The sequence below is a fragment of the Ovis canadensis genome, chromosome 20 (assembly GCF_042477335.2).
Source record: "Ovis canadensis isolate MfBH-ARS-UI-01 breed Bighorn chromosome 20, ARS-UI_OviCan_v2, whole genome shotgun sequence".
NCBI classification, from domain to species: domain Eukaryota; kingdom Metazoa; phylum Chordata; class Mammalia; order Artiodactyla; family Bovidae; genus Ovis; species Ovis canadensis.
Window position 1 is genome coordinate 46,791,800 of NC_091264.1, and position 25,700 is coordinate 46,817,499.

Consider the following 25,700-nt stretch of genomic DNA (forward strand, 5'->3'; position numbering starts at 1 on the left):
AACAGTGACAGACTTTCTTATCCTGGGCTACAAAATCACTGTGGATGGTGACTGCAGCCATGAAATTAAAAGATGCTTGCTCCTTGGAAGAAAAGTTATGACAGACCTAGACAGCATTATTAAAAAGCAGAGACGTTACTTTGCCGACAAAGGTCCATATAGTCAAAGTTACGGTTTTTCCAGTAGTCATGTACAGATGTGAAAGCTGGACAATAAAAAAGACTGAACACTGAAGAATTGATGCCCGCGAACTATGGTGCTGGAGAGGACTCTTGAGAGTCTCTTGGACAGCAAGGACATCAGACCAGTCAATTAGTGATGCCTGCCCCTGTAAATCAACCCTGAATATTCCTTGGAAGGACTGATGCTGAAGCTGAAGCTCCAGTACTTGCGCCACCTGAAGTGAAGAGCCAACTCACTGGAAAAGACCCTGATGCTGGGAAAGACTGGAGGCAGGAGGAGAAGGGGATGACAGAGGATGAGATGGTTGGATGGTATCACCAACTCAGTGAACATGAGTTTGAGCAAACTCCAGGAGATAGAGAAAGACAGCCTGGTGTGTGGCAGTCCATGGGGTCACCAAGTGTCAGACAGGACTGAGGAAATGAACAACTCTCACCCAGAAGGTACTCAATGAAACATGCTTTGTGGACCAAAACTCTAGTTCAACCCTTAGCTAGTCCTTTAGTCTTTCCACTTCCTTCCTGAGAAGAGCCCACAGGGTGGGAGACCTGTGAGACAGATGAATCTCCTTAGTGCTCTTTCATCGCTCAAAAACTGAATGCCCACATGACTCCATAGGGATAGTACAAAATACCGAATATCCCTATTTTTCATTCCTGTGAGCAAGCACATCACACAGTTAACAATCATCCTCTATGTTTCTTTAGAATAGCCAGGTCATGCACGTCTTTATCTTTGATGACTGAGCTCATCATCAAACTACACACGGTCAAAAATAAACACAATTACGGGGGAGTAGGTCTGTTCCAGTGTACTCTATGGATAACAAAATGACTCTGATGGGACCTCTGAGCTGTGGTCAAAATGAACGCTGTCCTCTCCCCTACCTCCTTCCTTCTACTCGCAGTGAGATGAGGGATTAAGTACAACAGAGACACCCAGCTCCCCACTCTGACATGAAAATTCCACAGTTAGAAAAGCATTATAAAGGTCCCCTCTTGAACTGATTTCAAGTGTTTAATTATATGCATCATGTAATTATATGCATCCATACTTTATCGCTGTTTTCTAATGAGGTTGGCAAGGAAAGAGACACTGAGCATTTGATTCTTAATTTAATGGGCTTGTTTTTCTGCTTACTGTAACAGCTTGCTGAGGGAGCACTGGAGAGAGAGTCTGCTAAGCTTTGAAGAAGTGGCCAGGATAAAACAGCTCCCTGTGGATGCTACCCATCTGGAAAAAGACCGAAACTGGAAACACTGTTGGGAAGACGGGCATCCAAGGTGAGTCACATCCTTCAGAGACAGATGAAACTTTGCGACCTTCCCATGTTCTAAAAAGATTCTGAGTTTGAAAAACGAGGGGGTGAGTGGGAGGGGGAGCCACAGCTGCTTACGCTTAAAGGCAACTTTCAGTTTCCTTGCAAAAGTTTCCAAGCCGAGTGGAAGAATCAACACCCACCGTACAAAGCGCGCCCTTGAGAGGCAGCAGTGCCCCAGGGTAGGGGTCCCAGCCAAAGAAAGTCCTTCCAGTGAAAGAAGTTACTGTGAACCTAAGGCCCAGCCCCCCATAAAGGCGGGAAGTCAGCGGCTCATTTGGGAATTTGCCACCTCGAAGTGTAGCAAGTGAGGAAGCAGTGAGAGGTGGCAGATGGGACGGGGTGATATTGAGAGTGAAGCTGCCCCCGGACAGCTGTGGGGTTAACAACTCCTGTGGAAATAGGGGTGCTAAGCATTCGAATAACCGAGAAGCAGCTGTGGTAATTTCTGAAATAACTTGGGCAGACGCAGGGGCAGATTCAAAATACAGCATGACACTCACTGTTAAGTAAACGGCGAGAATGATCCATGGAATGAGACTAAAACTAAAACCCAAGGCACTAAGCCCTGCTCGACTGGCATCTAAGCCTGGGGCCCGGCTTTTGGGTAAAACTGGTTGTTGTGAGTTCCCCCATCTGAGACTTACAAAAAGAGTTCCCCAGAACAGGGTTCAAGACATATCCACCCAATATTTAAATCCAGCCTTTCCCAAAGGCCCTGTATGGACACCAGACTTAGGCACTGGAGCCCAAGAAGGGGCTCCTAAAAATTCAGATAAACTACACTACTTCCACTGTAGCAAAAATAGAATGTATAATCCCTGTAAGGATTTTTAAAATTCAGCCAAAATAACTAGCAAATAGGACCATATGAAATTTTTCTTGTTAAAATGGCAAAAAATTAAAACCCTCTTAAAGAATGCTTTATTATAATTCCTTACTATAATCCAGTAGCTGTACCATCCCATTTAACATATTGGTCCATACAATATATTCTGGCTGATTAAAAATTTGGGTCAAGAAACAGGAGTCTGGGACAAAAGACAGTGATATACATATGTGAAATAATGTTGTAGACATTACAGAAGTCTCCTTAATTCCACATCTAGATATTTTGACCATTTCTGAAGGGTGGGCAGAGGACTTAAAACTGCAGAATTCACACACTTCAGTGGGAAGATTCACAGATTATCAGACTGTTCTCGTGTTCCTGGTTCTATGACGTCATTTTGCGTCGACTATTTTGTGAGATTCTCAATTCTTGTCTGTTTCATCTCTGCAAACAGACAGCCCACTTTGGTTTCATTGGAAAACCTTGATCTGTATGCAGTTGGTGCTTATTAGGAGTTGGTAGCTGTCTGCTCAAGGATCTCAAGAGTGATGCACGGAGCTCATTTAACACAAATGGTCTTATAATTCTGTCTCAACCTTCTCTCTGCAGCCGCCTACTTTTTCTAGGGCAGGGTAATGGAAATGACTTCAAGAAATGGGGAAAGTGTGATTTAAGTAACTCAGCTGAGCTTATTTCCCTTGGGGAAAGGACAGCTAGCTGACTAGGCTCTGAAATTAATTAAGTGGCGTCTGACCTCTATTAGTTATTTAAAGTTAGCAGTAACTTTACTAACAAAGGGAAGGTGTTCCAGTCTGCTCGAATGAACATCAGGACTCTGTGCTTTCAGCATACTGAATGATTGAACTTCCTGAATTTCCCTCACAGCTGTACTCAGAATTTTCTTTAATGTTTGGCTGACACAGAAAAGTCAGAATCAGAAAAAAAAAAAAAGTCAGAATCCAGTACGTGAAAGGTGGTTTGGGGGTGTCTGTGGATAATGAAGGAAAGTGTGAGTTGTTTGACAGCCAAGTATTCACAAGCGGGCACCTGTCTCAAAAAAATGAATTACTTTCTTGCTGCCTTAATGTTCTCCCTTAACTCTTCCCTCTCCAACCTTTCTCTGACATTTTTTTAAACTGAAGTATCGTTGTCTTACAGTATGTTAGTTTCAGGTGCACAACACAGTAATTCAACGTTTTTATAGATTATACTCCACATATAATTATAAAATACTGATTATATTCTCTGAGATGGACACTATTTATACTGAGTAGTTTATACCTCTTCTCTCATTGTGCCCCTCCTGCCAGCCCTCTTCCCCTCTGGTAACCACTAGTTTGTACCCATGAGTCTGCTTTAACTGATATCTTTTTTAGATTTTGCATGTAAGTGAAAACATACAGTATTTGTCTTTATCTGACGTATTTCACTCAGTATGATCATCTCCAGGTCCATCTGTATTGCTGCAAATGGCATTATTTCATTCTTTTTTAGGGCCGAGTAATACTGCATTGTGTAGACATACTCTATCTTCTTTATCCATTCATCTGTTGATGGGCACTTAGGTAGCTTCTGTATCTTGGCAACTGTCAGTAATGTTTCCGTGAACATTGGGGTCCATGTAACTTTCTGAATTAGTGTTTCTGCTTTCTCCTAACTTTCTCAACTCATATAGGGCCAGGTAATAGGAAGAACCCATACAGCTCCCAGTCCTACAGGCACTGGTGGGAGACAGTGCATCTCCCCTAGGCTGGAAGGCCTTTTCCAGCCACATTACATCCCCTTTTTGCTCCCCAGCCAGTGCCTCCCTCCAAACTGCTCCCCAAACCACCAGACCTTCATCTGGCCCAGAAGCTTCCAACCTCACCCTACCCTACAATGTTGCTGTACAACCAACACTGTATTTTTTCAACCACAATATATTTATATAAAGTATCCCTAGAGCAATATTCACTTTCCTGGTGGCTCTGATGGTAAAGGGTCTGCCTACAATGCGGGAAACCCGGGTTCAATCCCTGGGTTGGGAAGATTCCCTGGAGAAGGAAATGGCAACCCACTACAGTACTCTTGCCTGGAAAACCCCATGGATGGAGGAGCCTGGCAGGCAACAATCCATGAGGTTGCAAAGAGTTGGACACAACTGAGCGACTTCAGTTCAGTTTTAGAGCAATATTTTTTTTTTCCAGTCCTAGAACTAACAAACAGCCCCCAAAGGAAAACTGAAACCAAAAGTTTGCTTCCATCATGGATTCTCTTTTCACCCAGAAAGTAAATGCTCTACACCCCTAGACCACACCCCCCAGATCAAAACAGTGACACAGGCTTCCAGAATGTACAAAAACCCACTTTGCACAGTAGCAGCCAACATGTGCAAATACTTTCATTGCAAAATTGAAGAGTGTAGCTCATCGAATACATGCTGGAATGCTAATGTGAGTAATTACACAGGTGGTTATGCAAACACTGAACGCATGCTTCAGTTTGGCAGAAGGATAAACACTTCCAGGGTAGTTTGCAAGGTTCAATTACCTAGATCGGCTGGTTAATTTCCTTTACATCTGCAAGAGCTCCCCCAAAGTCAATCATTTTCCAACAGAAAAGTCACTGCTAGAAACTTGTTCTACGTAGGCAAGGAAAGTATACACTTGTACTAAACTGACTCAACATTTTTAAATGAGCATCTTTATCAGGAGCTGACCTGCACAGATATGATTATTCCTTTGTGTCCTACAACTTAAACAAACCTTTACTCTTGAAAACATGCATCTGAAGAATATCCATTATCTCATATGTGCAGGCACCATTCTATAAGATGCTAGGGATACAGCAATGCACAAAACAGGCAAAAATTCCTGCCTTCAGGAGGCTCATGTTCTACTGGGGGGAAAGAATACATAAATAAGACATAGGGCACATTAGATGCTGATCAAAGTGGGATGGAGAAAAAGTAAGGAGAATGGGGTGGGGCTGGGTGTTAAAATTTAAACAGCAGGGAGGACTACAAGGGAGAGGTAACATTGCTCAGAGACCAAAAGAAGGCGGAGGGAAGGAGCCCAGCCAGGTGTAATTCTGGGGAAAAAAGCTTTCCAGGCAGAGAGGGAACAGCTAGTTCAAAGACCCTGAACGAGGAATATGCCTGGTGGGTTCAATAACCAAAAATCTACATTTGGCTAACTGTTCCATAATTCTGTTTTTTGGTTTGTTTTTTTTTTTAACTGTATCCCACATAGAGATTTCAAAAGACTTCACTGTTTCCAGTTTTGGAGTTTTCTCTTAAATGTATATAGCCTCTGACATGACTGTGATTCATAGAAATGCATGTGCTGTGCTTCCCTGCATCCCTAGGTGCACTGACAGCTTCTAGTTTGCAGCGAGTTAAATCCCAAGGGCTCTGGGAGTATGTTTAGCACCACAGCAACCAAAGCTAGTACAGCACTCAGAGATGCTGAAGTAAAGATGCCTTTATATGAATTCAAGGAATGGTGTGCAGGAATCTCTACCTTTATCTCGTAAAGTCACCACCAGCCTCCTCATGTGTGCTCTGGTGTCAAGCTAGTAGGAGGTCAGCAAAAAAATCTCCAAAAATGGAGGCAAGCTCAAAACAGAGCTGGAGGGGGGAAAAAATAACCGATCTCCACACTTCCAAAATAATAGTGTGATCCAATTTTCTTTCTTAAAAATTACAATTTTTTTAAAAGAAAAAAGCCTAATAACTCTCATTTTAGATACTAAGGAAAGAAAAGGAGAACTGTGTATGTGAAAGAACAGAATGTGAATCCCCAGAGAAAAGTCAAGGGTGGAGTGACAGGAGCCAGGACTAAGGGTCAGGCACACAAGGATGCCCTCTGTGGTCCACCAGTCATGCAGCCATGTCAGGGGTCGAGGGTGGGAGGCTGGGAGAAAGCTGGCTATGATCATAAAAGGGGACATCGAGGGATCCTTGGAAGGAAGTTCAGTATCTTGACTCGGATGGTCACGTGAACTGTCACACGTGATAAAACTGCACAGAACTAAACACACAAGTGTATGCAAACGCTTGGAAATCTAAATAAGATTGCTGATTGTATCAATGTTAATTTCTTCATTGTGAAACTATAACACTGTTATGCAACATGTTATCACTGGAGGAAATGGATGAAAGGCATACAGGGTCTCATTTCTTACAACTGCATATGAACCTACAATTATCTCAAATAAGTGGTTTTTTTTTTTTTTTTTAAATCTCATCAGCTTAAAAAAAAAAAGTGGCTAGCATGTTATAAAAACTCTCTAAGTGGCATATTGGGCAAGTTATCTGTCATCTATAAACGGGAACTGCAAGTTCCTACTTCTCGCTTTAGATTCCAGAAGAAATACTCAACACCATCCTTGAGTAAGCACCCTGTGTGAGGGTTCATCCCATGCAGGCTAGAGGACCCTAGCCCTCTAAAAACTCACCAGTATCCAAGTGAAATACAAGCAGGCTTTACATAACAAAACTTACAGACAGGAATCCATTTATCACTATTCAAAGAACAGTTTTTCTGTTTCTGAATAATACATACATACACACTAATATAAATGAGCTCTCTGAATTCCCTGGCAGTCCAGTGGTTTAAGACTCCATGCTTCACTGCAGGGGGCTTGGGTTCAATTCTTGGTTGGGAACTAAGATCCCACAAGCCGTGAGGCACAGCCAAACCAAAAAGAAAAAAACAGACTGAAATAAAAGAGCTCTCTAAAAGACAGAAAAATATATTTCATGGACTAGATTAGCATTTTCCAAACTGTTCCCCAACCAAGGAACACTAGTCCTCCCCCTCCATGGACTATTAATGCTATACCACTACTACTACTGATGATAAGAAGAAGTAAATTTGGGAAATACTATACACATTTTCCCCTGTGAGAGCTCTAGTGGGGGAGGGGACTCCCCTTCATCTATCTCATCATTTTCCAAATTTACTTGTTCACAAGACCATTTTATTATACCTGCTGGCATCCTGAGAGATATTTCCAAGATCTAGAATTATAAAAATCATTCATTATCAGTCAGCTACTCACTACCCAGTTTCTTTACCCAATATGTACTTTAGAAGACAAACAGGTGGTTTTTCCACAGCTAGGGCAGTAGTTATAACTGCATACAACTGGCTATCAATAAACGTTCGCTAAATTAGATTCAATGCAGGAACAATTTCCAGGATGACAGCTCTAGGCATAGAAGTAGCAATTCCTGTTTTGGTTTTAAGTCTCAGTTGAGAAAACAAAAGTGCTCCTTTCTAGAAGTTTCTGAAAGTTTCTTAGAAACTTGTCTCCTCCTGAGTGGCAACTAAAACAGCAGTTTACAATATGGTATCATTATAAGGAATAAGGCCATGACTAAAAAAATCTGTACTCAAACCTCTAGCACCTGAAATTCCATTAGCAGCATATAGGGCCTTTCAGACCAAAAATAAAGAAAAAGCTTTAACTGAGTTAAACTTGTCATTTCGTGAAGGTGACTTCAGCTGAAGTGAATTTCAAATGTCAGAGATTAGGCTTGGATGAGGATAAGACGAAGGTGAAAACCCTGAATCCTAGGGAGGGACAGAAGGAGAAAGAGAAAAGGAGGCAGAAATCATCAAAAATGAGCTTCATTTAATTCACAGGTCCCTCAGGGCCAGAGACACTGCTTTACAATTACACATGTCCATTTATAGAAATAACCCATACTCAACTTGGAGAATCATAAACCAACTGGAAAATTAAAGGAATTAATCACAGTAATTTTTAAAAGAATGAAATCTGTCAGAAAAATGAACGTGAAACAAACATTACAGTTCCTTAAAAAATACACAGAGCTCTTGAGGAATACGTACTTGGAAATTAGCTCAACTATACATATTTCTAGGTAAAGGTTTGGAAAGGCAGAATTTATCATGAACTCCTCACATACTGGAAAAATGTCTCAGTCACCAAAGGATAATAAAGAGAACTCACTGAGCATTCCACTCCAAGGCACACTTATGCATTTTAAGAACATTCCCAACATGTCTGAAAACCAAATGGGTTTCAGATAAAACCTCAATTTAACCAAGAGACCCTGGCTTCCCAAGAATTCCTGGTCTTCAAGGCTGCTGTGTAGAACTGAGCAATGGTTGAGACATCCCATTTTGCAGTGAATAATCTTCCCATTGCAGGAATATGGCTGTCAGGCACATCCACTTCTCAGTATGAAGAGGCCAGGTCTAGTCATAACACTTCAGATGAACCAAGATGTCAAGGGACAGGCCCTCCACCCTGCTTTCTCTGCAGTCCTCCCCTCCCTGAAGCATCACACAAACACCCCTCTCCCCTCGGCTACGATTATCTGAGCAACTTTTGCCTTGGCTGTCTGTCCCTTCTTGACCCATAAAATAAGATGGGAAAAAAGTATTTTGGTTAAAAAAAAAAAAATCTCTGACATAACAACAACAAAGTATCTATGGTTTTAGCAGCAATCCCAATGAGCTCTTTCCAGAACTCAGGACCCCCACAGACTAAACAAATGAGAGAGAAGGAAGTCAACAGAAGATTTCTAAATCTGCCTGCTGAATAACTGAAACCTCTAGTGGTCAATGAAAGTTTTCTTATAAGGAGCTCAGGTATCTTTTATACTCTCACATCTCTCTGTAAGATGTTGCTTTCCCAATTTCAAAGGGAGAAAAGTGGTCCCTTTTCCCTCTTTCTTTCCCTCCCCTATTCTTAAACACAAGAAACAGTGATTTTCCTAAATTCCTTTTAACACTATGGAAGGCTGCTGCTGCTGCTAAGTCGCTTCAGTCATGTCCGACTCTTTGCGACCCCATAGACGACAGCCCACCAGGCTCCGCCGTTCCTGGGATTCTCCAGGCAAGAACATTGGAGTGGGTTGCCATTTCCTTCTCCAATGCATGAAAATGAAAAGTGAAAGTGAGGTCGCTGAGTCGTGTCTGACTCTTTGCAACCCCATGGACTGTAGCCTACCAGGCTTTTCCATCCATGGGATTTTCCAGGCAAGAGTACTGGAGTGGGATGCCATCGCCTTCTCCGACTATGGAAGGAGGGAAATCCTATGTACTCTATCCCTAATCCAATGTTCTTTCAGCAGAATTTTAAATGCTGTGCAGTTTTCAAAATAATGTAAATGGGAGGACAATGACCCAGGACTGCACTGTGGCACTCTGTTCCCCCACCCCTCGGAGAGGCCGACTGATGGCTTATCTGGGGGCCCTTTGTACACTGATGCACCTCCAAAGTGACAGGCCCTGCCTCATTGTAGCCAAAGTGCTCCCTTGTAGCCTTAGAGCTGCCTGAGCTCATTTAGGTCAATAAAGCTGGGTTCAAAAACAAGTTAAACTTCTTTCACTCTAAGAAAAAAAAGTGCTTTTGTTTTTGTAGAAGACTAAACCATTCAACCAGACTTGTCCAAACCTTCCATTTACGCAGTGGGAAATGTGGTAACAGTTGGCCCAATTACCCCTAAGGGAAGAGCCAGGCTCAAGGCTTCAGAAATGAGCAAAAGCCTCCAGGTGGGCTTCTGTGCACATCAGGGCACTCATGGAAAATGATTCCCACTTTACTTTCTCTACTCACAGTCAAGGGAAGGAAATCCTGGCATCAGGAGGGAAGAAATTAGTATGCCACTGGAGCTCTAAGCCTGCTGGATCAACGGAGCACCTCCTCACCAATTCCAAACACAAACACACATGCCTGAAAAGCTGGAGGTAACCAAGAGCTGTGTGCCCGCCCACAGGTCTCGCTCGGTTGAGCACCTTCATATCTATCTCTGAGCAGTGGGCCAGCCTAATGGCTGATGCTCCTGCCTTCCTGGGTCCAGCGGCAAACCTGCCACGAGGTCCTCCTCGCTGGACAAGAGCTTCAGTGAGCTAAGGGAAGCCAGCAATCCAAGAAGTGTGTGTGTATGAGAAAGTGGCCTGCCCTGCCGTGTGGTTCTGAAACACCAGCTCATTAAATCTTCCAGCAGCAGGTCTGAATGATGTCAGCAAAATATCAGTGAGTCCAAGTCCTTCCAGCTTCTCTTTCTGGTCAGTGTGGGACAGTCTTGGCCTCAACAGCATTCACAGGCTTCTGCCCAGCAGGAGGGAGCCTTCCCTCTGTGGCGCCCAAGAAGCCTGAGACCATGATGCCCAATGCCCACTGTGGCAAAAAAGGACAAGCCACGATCTCAAAGATAAATGCACACCCAGCAGAGAACAAATCAAACTTTGCACAATTATACATCCACAGTGAGCTTCTTGAACTGGGTAAAGCAATCAGTATTCTTGGTCACAATGACCATATCATAAACTGCCATCCTAAGAGATTTCTAAGCACAATGCCAGTATACATGAATTACATGTGACTAACACATGATTGCTGTTCAGATCATTGGACCCTCCTTGTGTCATATTTCTGAAACTGCTTATATACTAAGCTTCATTGTTTTGCCATACATTTCCTGGCATTATTTCTCAGAAACGCGTGGTACACATTGTCACTGTTTGCTAGGGGACCAGCCTTAAACAATTTATGGCTTCTCATATAAGCAGCTAGAGACTACTCATACCCACCACAGAGATATATCACTTCCTTATAATGATGACTCTGAATGACCCAGTTATCACCGAGGCATATAAATTGGCTCTGTATGTCCCAACTTCATACAGCCTTTGATATGCTTTACAAATAATATAATGTTCAACAGGTAACATACTATTTGATAAATTTCCTTACTATTATTTCTATTTCTGGCATGTACCCCCAAAAAACAGAAAAAGATTTTTCTACATGTCACATTAAACTAATACCTCTATCTTCATATTCCCTCTTTGTTTCTGTCTCATCTAACCAGAAATGAAAGTACAAGGCAACTATAATGCCTCACCCAGAAGTGAAATTCATCTTTTATTTCATGGAAGAAAACTCACAACCAGTATGACACTGTCTGCTGATGTTTTTAAGGCAATAGCCAAGACACAACATAAGTCGTGTTTACGATTTAGTTCAGGAATGGTTGGCCCATGCATTGAATTAGAGACGTTTTCCTTTAAACCAACACTACTTTTTGTTAATAAAAAGGTATAAGTGATGTCAGGCACTGTTGATACCCTTGTATGAGAAAACCAGTGAACAAGACAAGTTGGTCCGAGATGAGAGGTTAAAAGCTTACAACCAGCTAAACTTAACTAAAAAGATTCATCCTGCCCTGGCATAAATCATACAGTGTGTGATTTCAACCTCTAAGATGATCACACCTAGAAATCTGAAGCATTCATAATGTACCAGAAGACGATGAGCCCACCAAACCACATCAGTCCATCCCTAGGGAGCAAAAGTTGAAATTCTCGTGCCTTCATTTCACTTACCTGCTACTTGTTAGAAAGGGACTTCAGTTTTTGAAAGTAGTTAGAACTTATTTCATTAACCACATAATTACAGGGTGTTTACCCTGAGCTGGGAAACTTACCTCTACCCAGGATAGACCATAAATCACAGCTTCTCAAAGATTATTAAAGATTAAGTAATTAGAATAATAAACCATAAATATCCATGTGCTTTCGGATTGTTGTTTTGTGACACACATCTGTGACCTTGAAATTTCAAGTGCTTCCTCAACCGTAAAAAAAAGAAACAGAACCTGACAACGACCGCCCCAAGCAGGAAATCCCAATTATCCAATTTCATTTATTTCAGAGGTGACTCATCCTGGGGAAAATTTATCTAATAATTGACTTCCCTCAACCCTTTCAGGTGGCTGTATTACACAAAAATAATACAAAAGCTTCTGAGCATCAGAACACAGCCTCCATCCCACCCTGATAGATAATCCCACTAAAACTCTCAACTAAGGCATAAACTCACCTGCAGAGCCAAGAGTTGGGGGAAAAAAGAAAAAAGGCTGCAGTTAAAGGGTCCCCTAAGAGAATCCTGTCTTTCCCACCATCATTTGCTATAGTCTGCATACACAGCATCCTTCTAAAAGAAGGTCAGCTGGACAGACCACAGATTCCCAGGATGTCCTTCTGCTAAACTCAATGACTAATTCATGAATTCAAAACGCTACACAAGAGGATAGTAGCAATAAGGCCAATTAACTGAAAACCCAACAGCACCCAACATCTGTGATTCAGGCCCAGCAAGACAAGGGCAAGGCTGCCAGGGGATGTTACGAACTAGGGGAGCTACCATCTGGGATGCTGGAGACGGGAAAGTGCCAGAAAAAACAACCCTGTGCATCTTTCCATGCTGGGACCTTGTGCTCAACTCGGAGAATAATTTTTTTTAGCCTAGGAATTTGGTGAGGTTTATATCCTATCAACTGAGAACACTTCCTGCCCTCAGTATTCCCCATCTTTAAACCAAATTTCTGGCTTTTGAAGGAAAGGCTACCCACTTCAGCATTCTGGCCTGGAGAATTCCATGGACAGTCCACGGGGTCACAAAAAGTCGCACACAACTGAGCGACTTTCACTTCACTTCAGTCTGGCTTTTCAAATCCCAAGTCTACCTAGATTCCCAGGTAGCAAGTAAAGATGGTACAACAACTTGAGCAAATTCACTAAATGGCTGGCCCAGCAGTCTCACCAGGAAGGAAGTCTGGCCAGAGGAGCCTCTCCCAAAAACCTGGGTTGGCCAAAAAGTTCATTCTCGTTTTTCATAGATGGTAGAAAACACCAAATGAACCATTGGCCAATCTAATATAAGCCTTAATAGGAGCATTTTTTTTTAATCACTGCATAGTCGTTTATTTGTTGAATGATGTAAAAAGTGTTAATTACTATCCCATGAAATAAAACAAACATATGCTCACTTAGTAATACAAAGAAATTCTGGTAAATATTAGATTACTTCAAGCACATTATTAATATATTCCACTTGATATGCCAAGAGTAACCAAGAATAGGGGGAAATTGACACAATTTCTATGATAAAGAGATGTTCAAACAGTATTCTGTACTTTGTAGATAGGGGACAAGCAGCAGGGCAAACGGTAAATGAACCAGCAAAGACACATCTCATCCTACCTCACAGTGAAGGATACTCAGCGGACAAGATGAAAAAGCTCTGGAGACATGCCGTACAACCATGCGCCTTACTTAAAACCACTGAACTATGCATCTCCAGAGAGAATAATAATTTTTATGTGGTTTTTAGAATAATTTTTTAAATTAAAAAAAAAAGATTCAGCAGAAGCAGCATCCAGCGCTACCCAGAAAGCCAAGGAGGAAAACCAAGATGATTGCTGCTGCTGCTGCTGCTAAGTCACTTCAGTCATGTCCAACTCTGTGCGACCCCATAGACAGCAGCGCACCAGGCTCCCCTGTCCCTGGGATTCTCCAGGCAAGAACACTGGAGTGGGTTGCCATTTCCTTCTCCAATGCATGAAAGTGAAAAGTCAAAGTGAAGTCGCTCAGTCGTGCCCGACTCTTAGCGACCCCATGGACTGCAGCCTACCAGGCTCATCCGTCCATGGGATTTTCCAGGCAAGAGTACTGGAGTGGGTTGCCATAGCAGGAACTATTAATCTGAAAGGTTTTGAAGAACTTCTTTACTTGCAGACTAGACAGAAAACAGAGGTATTGAAGGAAGATGCCTGGCATCTTGTCCAAGAGAAAGCAGACAAAAGGTGGTGGGGAGGGTGTTCAAGCTGCCAAAAGGTCCCTCCTGGGCTCATTCATGGGGTCATGACATCAGAAGCAACTGATGTCATGTGCACTGATTCCGAAGTCCTAGGTAGAAAACCAAGCAGCTTAGGGGTCCCAGAGGTGACATCCTCCTACTTACAGCCCTGCCCCTAGACTCTGGCAATCAATTGCTCGTTTCCATTGCTACTGTATAGCTATAAGATGATATATTAATATAATAAGAATTGAGAAGCTGCCTATCAGGAATCAGAGGATTCCTGTTACAGAGTGACTCTGATATCCTGAGCAGGGCAACCAGAACCTAGAGTTGGTGGGTAAAGCCAGGCTCCTGGTAGCCATGAGATACTGCTTGAGATCCAGGTGGGATAACAAGAGGACCACTTGGAAAGCACCCTCCATACCTACCAAGAGGTGGTGGATGGCTGGAATCTGGGTGATTTCAAGTAAACTTCCTGGCCAGCAGTCATAGTCCCGTTAATAACAACACTTATACGTTATAAGCAAGTTGTTGCTTATGAAGCATTTCTGAATGTACTAGCTGAGTAATTTGCATGAAACAAGCCAGTCCACAGCTAATAGAGAGTTACTCTGGCAAGAAAGACTTTGATTTATCATTTTAAAAGTTACTGCCAAGCAAAGCCAATCTGTGGAAAGAAGTGAGAGATTCAAGCCTTTATAGCACAAGAGAGTTGGATGTGAGCCAAAGTATGATTGATTAATGCAGTATCTTTCACCGATTTCAGGGAAAAGGCACGCGTGCTTAATGGACTCTTTGCGACCCTATGGACTATAGCCCACCAGGCTCCTCTGTCTATGGGGATTCTCCAGGCAAGAATACTGGAGACAGTTGCCATGCCCTCCTCCTGGGGATCTTCCTGACCCAGGAATAGAACCCCTGTCTCCTGCATTAGCAGGCAGACTTCCCTGGTGGCTCAGACGGTAAAGCATCTATCTGTCTACAATTCAGGAGACCCGGGTTCAATCCCTGGGTTGGGAAGATCCCCTGACGAAGGAAACGGCAACCCACTCCAGTACTATTGTCTGGAAAATCCCACGGACGGAGGAGCCTGATAAGCTACACTCCATGGGGTCGCAAAGAATCGGACATGACTTCACTTTCACTTTCTTTCTTTACCACTAGTGCCACCTGGGAATGCACTATCTTCCACTGATTTAAGGAAAAATAGATAAGCTTTAAAAAAAAAGAAGTCCATGCGTTTTTATCTGCAAGCAGGCCACCAGCTGGCCTTCTGAGTCCCAAACTTCCAGCTTCTGGGTCCTGATTCCTTAATGAACAAGGGAGAAAAGGACTGAAAAACACACAAAACTACCCATTCTTCCTGGTACTCTGTTCTTCCATTCAGAGTTTCTCTAGCAGTTAATGCCTACAGATGCTCCCAGGGTTATTCACATTCATTTTCCACTAAGTTAAATAAGCTCCATAAGGCATATAATTAGAATTTGAAGCATTGGGAAACTTAGCCTTACCTAAAACAAAACCAAAACCACAAAGTACTCCTGTGTGTACTTGACCACCACAAAGGGAGAGGACCCGATGAAGCACAGCTGTGCGTGTCTCCAAGGGATGGTTCTGGTTATATCACTCTGTCCATTCTCACTTATCCAATTATCTGGGACCTTTTAGGTAATAATATATACATTCCTCTCTACTGTACCCACAACATGTCTCCAGCTTCTGTAAAAGTTTAAGGTGTCCAATTCTTTCTAAAACAGTATCTGTCATATAGTCCACTGCTGGATTTTCATACATATTGAACATCAACAACTGAAAAGATTCATCAACTTACAATAAAAAACCTTTGTCACAAGAGGAGTGAATAGAAGAAAACCCAAGTAGAAATGTTTCCTGGTGAATCAACAAAGGTGCCTTTTTCTGATTTGTGGGGCAGCCTTGGCTCAGACAGTAAAGAATCTGTCTGTCTACAATGTGGGAGACCTGAGTTCAATCCCTGGGTCAGGAAGATCCTCTGGAGAAGGAAATGGCAACCCACTCCAGTATTCTTGCCTGGAGAATTCCATGGACAGAGGAGTTTGGTGCACTATAGTCCATGGGGTCTCAAAAGAGTCGGACACAACTGAGCAACTAACACTCCTAGCACATAGAAGTGATCAAATGTGACATTTTTCATACAACCAAGAATAATGAATAAAAAAAAGATAAATATCATTTACTATACTAATACTGATCCTCAATATTATACATGCAATAAGTATTTTTTGCCTGTGTTACTTTCCCTAATTTTCACACACGAGGGTGGATCACCATTGTCCCTGTTTTACAGGGCAGGGCTTTGAGGCTCAGGTGGTTAAATAATTGACTCAAGGACATAGCAGAGAAGCTTGGAATTCCAAAAAGCATCTGACTTCCAACAATGTCACAACACCAGCACAACTAACCAAGCAAGAGTGCAACTTGGTATCCAACTAAATGCAGCAAATACACTGAAGTGAGCAGGGAAGTACACATTTTATTACAGCCAAGAGTTAGGAAAACAATTTACTGTTCCTTTCTGTCCACACTTATTTTTGAACTTGACTTTACCAAGGTCTAGAAACTAGGCTGCTCAGCCTTCTTCGCCATCCAATACAGCAAAATCTAGAGTCACTATGTCTAACAGAAACATAATGGGAGTTGTGTCCTTAAGCTTACATTTTCTTTTGGCCACTTTTAAGTTTAAAAAAGAAAAAAAGATGAAATTAACAACTTCTTTTACTTAGCCTCACTATCCAAAACAGTATCATTTAAACATGTAGACAATATAAAAAGTTATTTGAGACATTGTACATTCTGTCTTTCAGAGTATATCCAAAAGTCAGTGTGTATCTTACATCACAGCGCAATTCAACTCAGATTAGCACATTCCAAGGGCTCCATTGCTGTTTAGTTGCTAAGCCTGCCTGACTTTATGACCCCATGGACTGCAGCCCATCAGGAACCCCATATAAACACAGCTATCATACTGAGCCACACAGATATACACCCTTAGAGTTACACACAGGTACAAAACCCCCTTAATAATTGGCCCCATGTTTCTATGATGATCTGAAAAGAGAATGCTCTCCTTGTTTCTGTATGTATGTGCTAGGAGGGAGGTGGGATGGAGGGTGAAGAACCGGGAGTTTAGGGTCAGCAGATGCCAACTATTATATATAGGGTGGATAAAAAACAAGGCCCTCTGTACAGCACAGAGACCTATATTCAACATCCTGTGACAAACCATAATATAAAAGAATATGAAAAAGAATGTATAGATATATCACTGAATCACTGTACAGCAGAAACTAACACCATGCTGTAAATCAACTCTATTTCAATAAAATAAAAATTTTGTGCAATTCCTAATGAAAATCCAGAGAAGGCGATGGCACCCCACTCCAGTACTCTTGCCTGAAAATCCCATGGACAGAGGAGCCTGGTGGGCTGCAGTCCATGGGGTCTCGAAGAGTCGGACACAACTGAGCGACTTCACTTTCACTTTTCACTTTTATGCACTGGAGAAGGAAATGGCAACCCACTCCAGTGTTCTTGCCTGGAGAATCCCAGGAACGGTGGAGCCTGGTGGGCTGCCGTCTATGGGGTCGCACAGAGTCGGACACGACTGAAGTGACTTAGCAGCAGCAGCAGGTCAGGAAGATCCCCTAGGGGAGGGCATGGCAACCCCCTCCAGTATTCTTGGCTGGAGAATCCCATGGACAGAAGAACCTGGTAGGCTACAGTCCATGGGGTCAGAGTCGGACTCAACGGAAGCCACTGAGCACACACGCATGCGTATGCTCCTAATGAGATTACAGGGATACCAACCAGACACTGCTTGAAATTTCACAACCGTAGTTTCCACTTAGTTTTTCTTTTTTAATTATCACCTTATGCAACTGCCATTTATTCATTTATTTAGCTTCGCAGAGCCTTGTAGGCTGCCGTCTATGGGTTCCACAGAGTTGGACACGACTGATGCGACTTAGCAGCAACAGCAGCATGTCTTATTTGTGGCACGCAGGATCTTCCGTTGCAGCGCCTGGGCTAGTTGTGGCACATGGACCAGTTGTGGTGCCAGGGCTTAGTTGCTCCACGGCATGTGGGGTTTGAGTTCCCTGAGCCAGGGATCAAACCTGTCTCCCTTGCATTGCAAGGTGGATTCTTACTCACTGGACCACCAGGGAAGTGCCAGCTGAGTTCTTTAAATATAGTACTTCGAGCTATTTTAACAAAAATGAACAGAACCCTCTACACTGACATGCATCATTAAACCTTAGGAGCTGAGAGCATGTCCGGGAAGAGGGGTCGGGGCACAAGAGCCAGAATCAGAGTTGGACTGTCGGCTAGGCTCTGAACCCATCACAGGTCCCTGTGCCAAATTCCCTCGTCCTCAACAACTTGGTGGAATGACTGAAGTCATCCTTGTCAAAAAAATAACTAATGTCAGGCAACACGAAAGCAAACTACTGGGGCTGCTCTGGTTTCCGACTCAATACAGAACATAAGACCAACACTACAAATGCCATGGGGTCCCTCAATGGACACGTGGGGCCAGAAGAGCCTGTTCCTAGCTGAGGGCACAGCCCTGAGTCCAGGCCAGGTGAGAAAAGCAACCCCAGCATTGCCTGGTCACCGGGCTTCTCAAGAGAAGCCACAAAGCTGGATTTTCAGGTTCATCATCTTTTACCCAGTACTCATAATAGGTAACCACATACAGCTAAACAGGAAGTGGGAGCAAATCAGATGTCATCTCAGGGGACTTGTTTGCAAACTGTGGTATTTGTGGGACACAAAGGAGTCTGGTTCCTTTTTGGTCTAAGAAGGCAAGACAGGGTGGATTAAGCGCAACACTCGTCTTCTGGGGCATGTAAAGGGCAGGTTTAACCCAGAGCAGTATCAGGAAGGGCACAATCTGAAGTGACTGGAATTACTTGCTCATAGAGAAGGGACAGCCACCTCTCAGGACCACAACATCATCCTAGTCGGTGAATAGACCCAGGGTGGTATGGGCCACTGATTTCTAACAACAAAAAAAACCCATAGATTTTTCTGGAAAACCTATCCATGGAATTCTCCAGGCAAGAATACTGGAGTGGGTAGCCATTCCCTTCCCCAGGGAATCTTCTCAACCCAGGAATCAAACCCGGATCTCCTGCACTGTAGGCAGATTTTTTACCAACTGAGCTACAAGGGAAGCCTTCCTAATCATTAAATGTTGGCAACTAAGTCAAATCATATTCCAGTATTGTATGAGCCCAATTCAGCTCACAGGACCACCTCTTTATAGCCCCTGGATCAGAACATCTCCAGAGTTTTACCTAGTCCCTTAAATCTGTAATTCTCACAACTTCCCTACAGCTTTAACTTAACTTACTTTCTCCATCCATGTATGCTTTGAAACAGATGCTATTGATTACAGGAGATGAGAAGAAAAATGACTACATGAAACATAGTATCCTGGATTCAATCCTGGAATTAAAGGGCATTAGTGGAAAAATTGGTCATAATCCAAATGGAGTCAGTAGTTAATAGTATTACACCATCATTTAATTTCTTGGCTTTGATGAGTTTATGTTGGAGAAGACTCTTGAGAGATCCTAGGACTGCAAGGAGATCCAACCAGTCCATTCTGAAGGAGATCAGCCCTGGGATTTCTTTGGAGGGAATGATGCTGAAGCTGAAACTCCAGTACTTTGGCCACTTCATGCGAAGAGTTGACTCATTGGAAAAGACTCTGAAGCTGGGAGGGATTGGGGGCAGGAGGAGAAGGGGATGACAGAGGATGAGATGGCTGGATGGTATCACTGACTCGATGGACGTGGGTCTGAGTGAACTCCAGGAGTTGGTGATGGACAAGAAGGCCTGGTGTGCTGCGATTCATGGGGTCGCAGAGTCGGACATGACTGAGCGACTGAGCTGAACTATAGCCAAAAGTGTTAGTTGCTAAGTCATGACTCTTGGCGGCCCACATGGACTGTAGCCCGCCAGGCTTCTCTATCCAGGGAATTCTCCAGGCAAGAATACTGAAGTGGGGAGCCGTTCCCTTCTCCAGGGGGTCTTTCCGACCCAGATCGAACCCCAGTCTCCTGCATTCAGGCAGATTCTTTACTCTCTGAGCCAAGTAAGCTGTTAACGGTAGGGAAAGCAGGGTAAAGGTACATGAAACTCTCTACACTACTTTGGTTACTCTTTCATAAACCTAATTTCCAAATAAATTTTTAAAAAACTCATAGTTCACCCAATCCAAAGTATTGATTTTATATTACATTAATTTCTCAAATGGAATGTTTTTAAAATTGCAAGTAAGCAGAAACAAGAATTGCCTTGAATCTTCACTCTGACAGACTAAGAGAAGCCAAAATGTAGCAGAACAGGTTCTGTCCTTTGTTTTATACTGTATGTGCAGTAACCAGTGGGGCAGAGAATCAGTGACTTTTACTAAGATAACAAATGGCTGAATTTAGGTAATTATCATTAGGTTGACTTGAACTGAGAAAGTTGCCAAATACTCAATAGCTTTTTGGTCTTAGAATACAAATTAACTTACAACTGGAGGACTGGAGACATTATTACCCAAACGAGAGAGGCAGAATTGAAGTAATAAATGTAAAAGTTCTGGCGCGGAGTAATGCAAACTGTACAACAAAAGGTAGTGACTGGTGTTTCTTGCAAACGAGATTACTAACATAAATAAAGCACAGACTTTCCCATCACCCAGCATTTGAAACAACTATTAGGTTACAACATCCTTACGTCATCACATTTCCAGCCAGCCCCTCTGGGTCTTTTTTTGCTTCTGTAATAAGGCAGGATAGCTAAACATAAAACAGCGGATGCATTTTCAATGTATAGATACAGCTGTACCATGAATGGGATGCACTGAAATGAACCAGCATGAAAAGCTGTAGAAACTCTCCTCTAATTTGCATTCTGTCTGCCATTCCTATTACTATGGTCTTAAATCCACGTGACACGTATAGTAAATATACTTAATAGAAGACAAGTAAAATAATTAGTTTTTATTAGTGCTTTGTGGCAAACAGATTTACAATAACTTTAAGCCACAAGAATGCCCAGGGCAAGAAAGAGTCCTTCTTGTTTAACACATATTATGAGGTTCCTCCACAAAGCAATCTCAGTCTCAGGAATAAGCAGTAACCAGAACAAAGACCTCTGTCCTGTGCAGCTTCTGTTCTAGCAGAAGGGAGAGAAGACAAGGAAGGAGGTAAATACAGATTCTGCTGCTGCTGCTAAGTCGCTTCAGTCGTGTCCGACTCTGTGCGACCCCACAGACGGCAGCCCACCAGGCTCCCCCGTCCCTGGGATTCTCCAGGCAAGAACACTGGAGTGGGTTGCCATTTCCTTCTCCAATGCATGAAAGTGAAGAGTGAAAGTGAAGTCGCTCAGCCATGTCCGACTCTTAGCGACCCCATGGACTGCAGCCTGCCAGGCTCCTCCAACCACGGGATTTTCCAGGCAAGAGTACTGGAGTGGGGTGCCATCGCCTTCTCCAACAGATTCTACCAGATGATGCTAAACGCTAAGAAACAATGAAGTGGAGAAAGGAGACAGTGTCGCAGGGATGTTGAAAGCTAAGAGGGGTAGGGGTGGTCAAGAAAGCAGGACAGGTCTCTCGGATAAGTGACATTTGAGGAAAGACCTGAGGGATGTGCAGGAGCCTTGCCACGTGGACACAGGACCAGAAAGGAAAGGAGTTCCATCAAATGCACAAGCTCTGAGGTGGAAAGCAGGCCCAGACTGATTCAAGAAACAGCCAGGATGAAGGAAGGACGGAGGAAAGAAAGAGATGAAGTCAGAGAGTAATAGCGGCCTGAGTCACAGAGAAGTCACAGGAATGACTGGCTTTCCCTCTGAATGAGATAGAAAGAGGAATGACACAATCTGAGCAAGTTTAAGAACTGATTGAAGGGGATCAAGCAGGAAGCAGAGAGGCCGGTTAGGACACTCCATTAATCCACGTGAAAAATTACGGCAGCCTGGCCCAGCATGCCAGCAGTCAGGAGATTAGAAATGGATTCTGAATATATTTTGAAGGTATAGTCTATTGGATTTGTGAGAGGGTGTGAGAGAAAGATAATTCAAGCATGACTCCAAATGTTCTGTCCTAAGGGAAGAATGGAATGTTGTTCACTGAGATGGAAAGTTTGGTGGGATAGGCTGGTGGGGGTAGGGAGCAGATTGGAGATAGCAGAGAATGAGGATTTCCTTTTTGGACAGCTAGGCTGTTTTTACTGTTGTTTTAAATTCAAGCAGTTGATTTTTTTCATGAAGGAGGTTTTAATTGAACCCATTTCTCTAACTGTATATTCCTAGCTGAACATGTTTCCCAAAATGATTAACAGCCACACCATTTTCATTAAAACATTTCAAAAACAAAAGAACTTTTTTCCAAAGTTCATTAAACAGCTAAAAACAGAGCTGAACAAGTAAATCACTAAACAACTAGCAACTAGTAAGACTGAAACCTAGCTAACTCTCAGTGACCCAAATAATCAAGTTATCCAGAACATTTTACCCACCAAACTCCATGGAGAAATGACATTTGAATATATTTATAATGCGCCCCGATGGACTAGATCCCTGGGTTTGGAAGATCCCCTGGAGTAGGAAATGGCAACCCACTCCAATATTCTTGCCTCGGAATCCAATGGACAGAGTCCATTGGTGGGCTACAGTCCACTGGCTCGCCTGGACTTCCAACAGAGTTGGACGCAATTTAGCATAGCACAGCACCAGTAGACTAGAAGATGTTAGCAAAACAGCTGTATACTTCAAGTAGTTGATTTTTATTCCAGTATTCCTGAATTTATCATCAAAAAATAAACTGACAGGATGTAGCCTCAAGGTTCATTCAGAAAAGGCATTATCAGCCTGAGGTTTCATCACTGATTTACCTTTTTCAAAAACCATCTCCACATCCTGCAACCTTCTCTGACCCTCCCTCCAAAAACATTAATGCATCTTAGCAGTATTAACTTTCACAAGATCCAAGCAATTATCAAGCCAGATTTGCCCCCAACCTGCCTTTTCTCCCTCCCTTTGCCTCCTGAAGCCCTAATTTTGTCCACACATCCTTGTGCAATCCCCCAGATCCAATTTCCCAGAAGGGGATCCCCTAAAAATGATCACACTGTGAAACAGACACATTAGCACCCTTAAGGGGTTGCGGGCACAGGTTGTGCTTGAAATGTCTATTGGACACATCTGAGTAGTGCCGACCAGCGGATGGTCAGATAAAGGGGCTCCAGAGTCCCCAGGCGAGATCTGGGCTACCAATGAAAACATAACAACTTTCATTGCACAGACAAGCTTGAAAGCATAAGCTAAATAGAGAAGAGATACAAGTGCCCAGAGGCACTCCATTTAGAGTTTGGGGAGATGAACAACCAGCAAGGGAGGCTGAGAAAGACCAGCCAGAGAGGAACAAGGAAAACCAGGAGGGGTGTGTCCAGGCAGTCAAATGGAGAATGTATTCAAGGGGAGGAAAAATCAAGCGCGTCAAATGCTGCTGGAGGTGAAACAAGAGGAGCCTGGGACCACTGCTGCAGCAAGAAAAGTCACTGATGAGCTGACAGAGCAGAGTCAGTGGAGTCTGTGTAAGGGGTAAAAACCCCAGTATGGGCTCCAGACAGAATGGGGGGTGGGGCCGGGGGCATCGGTATTAGATGTGATGAATACAGATGACTCACTCCAAATGTTGAAAGAGGAAAGGGAGAAATTGGTGAGTAGCTGGAGGGGAAATCGGAGTCAAGAGGATGTTTTTATTTAATGGGAAAAATAATAACTTGTATGCCTGTGGGAATCCAGTAAAGAGAAGAAAACTGATGACACAGGAGGGAGAGGGGAAATTTTATGGAGCAATGCCCTTGAGAAGGTATTTGGAGATGGAAATAGGATGTCACCCCCAACCCAGGAGCTGCAGGCTCAGGCGCAGACGGGCAGGTGGGAGGTGTGGTGTGGGGAGTGTGTGGAAGTTCTCTTCGATCATTTTCATTTCTGTGTGTGAAAAAGGTAGCGGCAAAGAGTACGGAGACAATGGACATTTGAACAGCAAGTATAGTCTGCAGTAATTGTCTGAGAGAGCAAGGGAATGAAAGACAGTGGCAACACGACATGACGGTCAGGTGACATCAAGGGCGTTTGTGATCACAACTGAGAGTGAGATGATCAGTTTGGTGGTGCAGTTGTGTCCTGGCATATTTGGCTGCACGGGTGCAGAAGAGGTACAGAGAGAGATGCATTCTCCTGGAATTGCGGCTTAGTCAAGCGAGAAGGACAGTGTGAGAGGAACGAGAGTGGTGAGGTTGCAAGCAGGGATGACCGTGGATGATCAGTCTGGGAAAGGGGAGAAGTCAGGTGGAACCACAGAGAGGTGGCAGATGCCAGCGAACCAAAGCTCCTGGTGGTTCAAGCACTGTCGAGGTTGGAGGAACCTCACAGAATGAGCCAGAAGGATAGGAGTGGAGGTCAGAGCAGGATGCCCAGAGAGGGCTACAGAGGCACTGAGGTTATCAAAGATAACGGGACCAAGGGCACGACCATGCGACGGAGCCACTGAGCAAGGAGGGAGATACACTCACAGGAGGAGAGGAGGGACAAGGGGGTTGGGAGGATTAGCGACACGAATGGTGGAACAGCAGGAGTCACTTTGGAGAAAGGGACAGAGAACCCGAAACAGAAATCTCCAGGGAGTGAGGGGAGTGACTGGGGGGAGGAGCAAGTGACTGACAAGGAGAGACAGTGGGCCACACAGCGACCTGAGACTCTCCGGAAGGAGGGGATGTGGTACAGAAACCGTGTAGAGGATACTCCCCCACTCCCTTGCATGGTTCAAGGAAAGCTAAAAGAACCTGCAGCCACCTGAGAGGGAGAAGCAGTACTGTCAGGGAAGATCCAGGTTTCCAGAAAAGCCAGAGAGAGGAGGGGAAAGTCACAGACAAGTCAGGAGGTTGGGGAGCTCTGCTGATGACCCCGAGGGCACAGGGCGCACAGGGAGGGGACTCCAGAGCGAGAGGCAGGATTTTAAAAGTTGAAGTAGAAGAGTCAAATGAGGACAAGACAAAGGAACGAGGGGACGCCTTGCGAGTCCTGGCTTCCTAGGGTAACTGACAACAAACAGGAGCAGGAAGTGTAATGAGGGTGGTCCTGATGGGGAAGGCAAAGTGGTGGAAGGCTGGCCATGTGAAGGGGTCTCACCAGGAGCGGACGGCTGGAGGTCCTACTTGACCCCTGCTGAGTGTGTTAGGGGGCGCTGAGGAAGGTAGTGGAGGTGATGCAGAGAAGGTACAGACTTACTCCTCACGCATGGACCAGGAGAACAATGTTTTGTAAAATTAGCCTCTTGATAATACATGAAAATACTGACTTGATCTAAGTATCCCAGCAATTACCTTAGGTCCTTTTAGGTCCAAAAATAAATACAAATCCTCTAGAAACCACAATCTTGCATTTAAAAAAAAGAAAATACCCAAAATTTCCTCAAGAATAGGAGAATGAGCATGAAAGCACATAAGCCTTATACAGCGACACAAGGGCCACTGGGTACTATAAACATTCTAAACCAAGGAACCAGCCAAAGATGCGCATTCTTCCTCAAGTGCGTACAAGCTTATAAAACATCAGAACAAGGTGGAGCAGTGCTTGGGCCCTGAACGCTTTAGAAGGATTCTTAGAAGGAAGCTGTGTGCTTGTTTTACTTCTGGAAAATTAGATTAGACAGAT

General features: G+C 43.6%; 2 protein-coding genes across 4 annotated transcripts in view; one reads left to right on the forward strand and one right to left on the reverse strand.

Annotated features, from left to right (window-relative positions):
- Positions 1-25,700, reverse strand: part of CARMIL1 (capping protein regulator and myosin 1 linker 1) — a 306,445-nt gene that overhangs the window by 221,261 nt on the left and 59,484 nt on the right. The window lies entirely within an intron of this gene.
- Positions 1-25,700, forward strand: part of LOC138425582 (cytidine monophosphate-N-acetylneuraminic acid hydroxylase) — a 301,978-nt gene that overhangs the window by 29,704 nt on the left and 246,574 nt on the right. Inside the window, exon 2 of the mRNA XM_069563627.1 lies at positions 1,332-1,466. The gene's annotated coding sequence lies outside the window, so the exon portion shown is untranslated. The remainder of the gene's footprint in view (positions 1-1,331; positions 1,467-25,700) is intronic.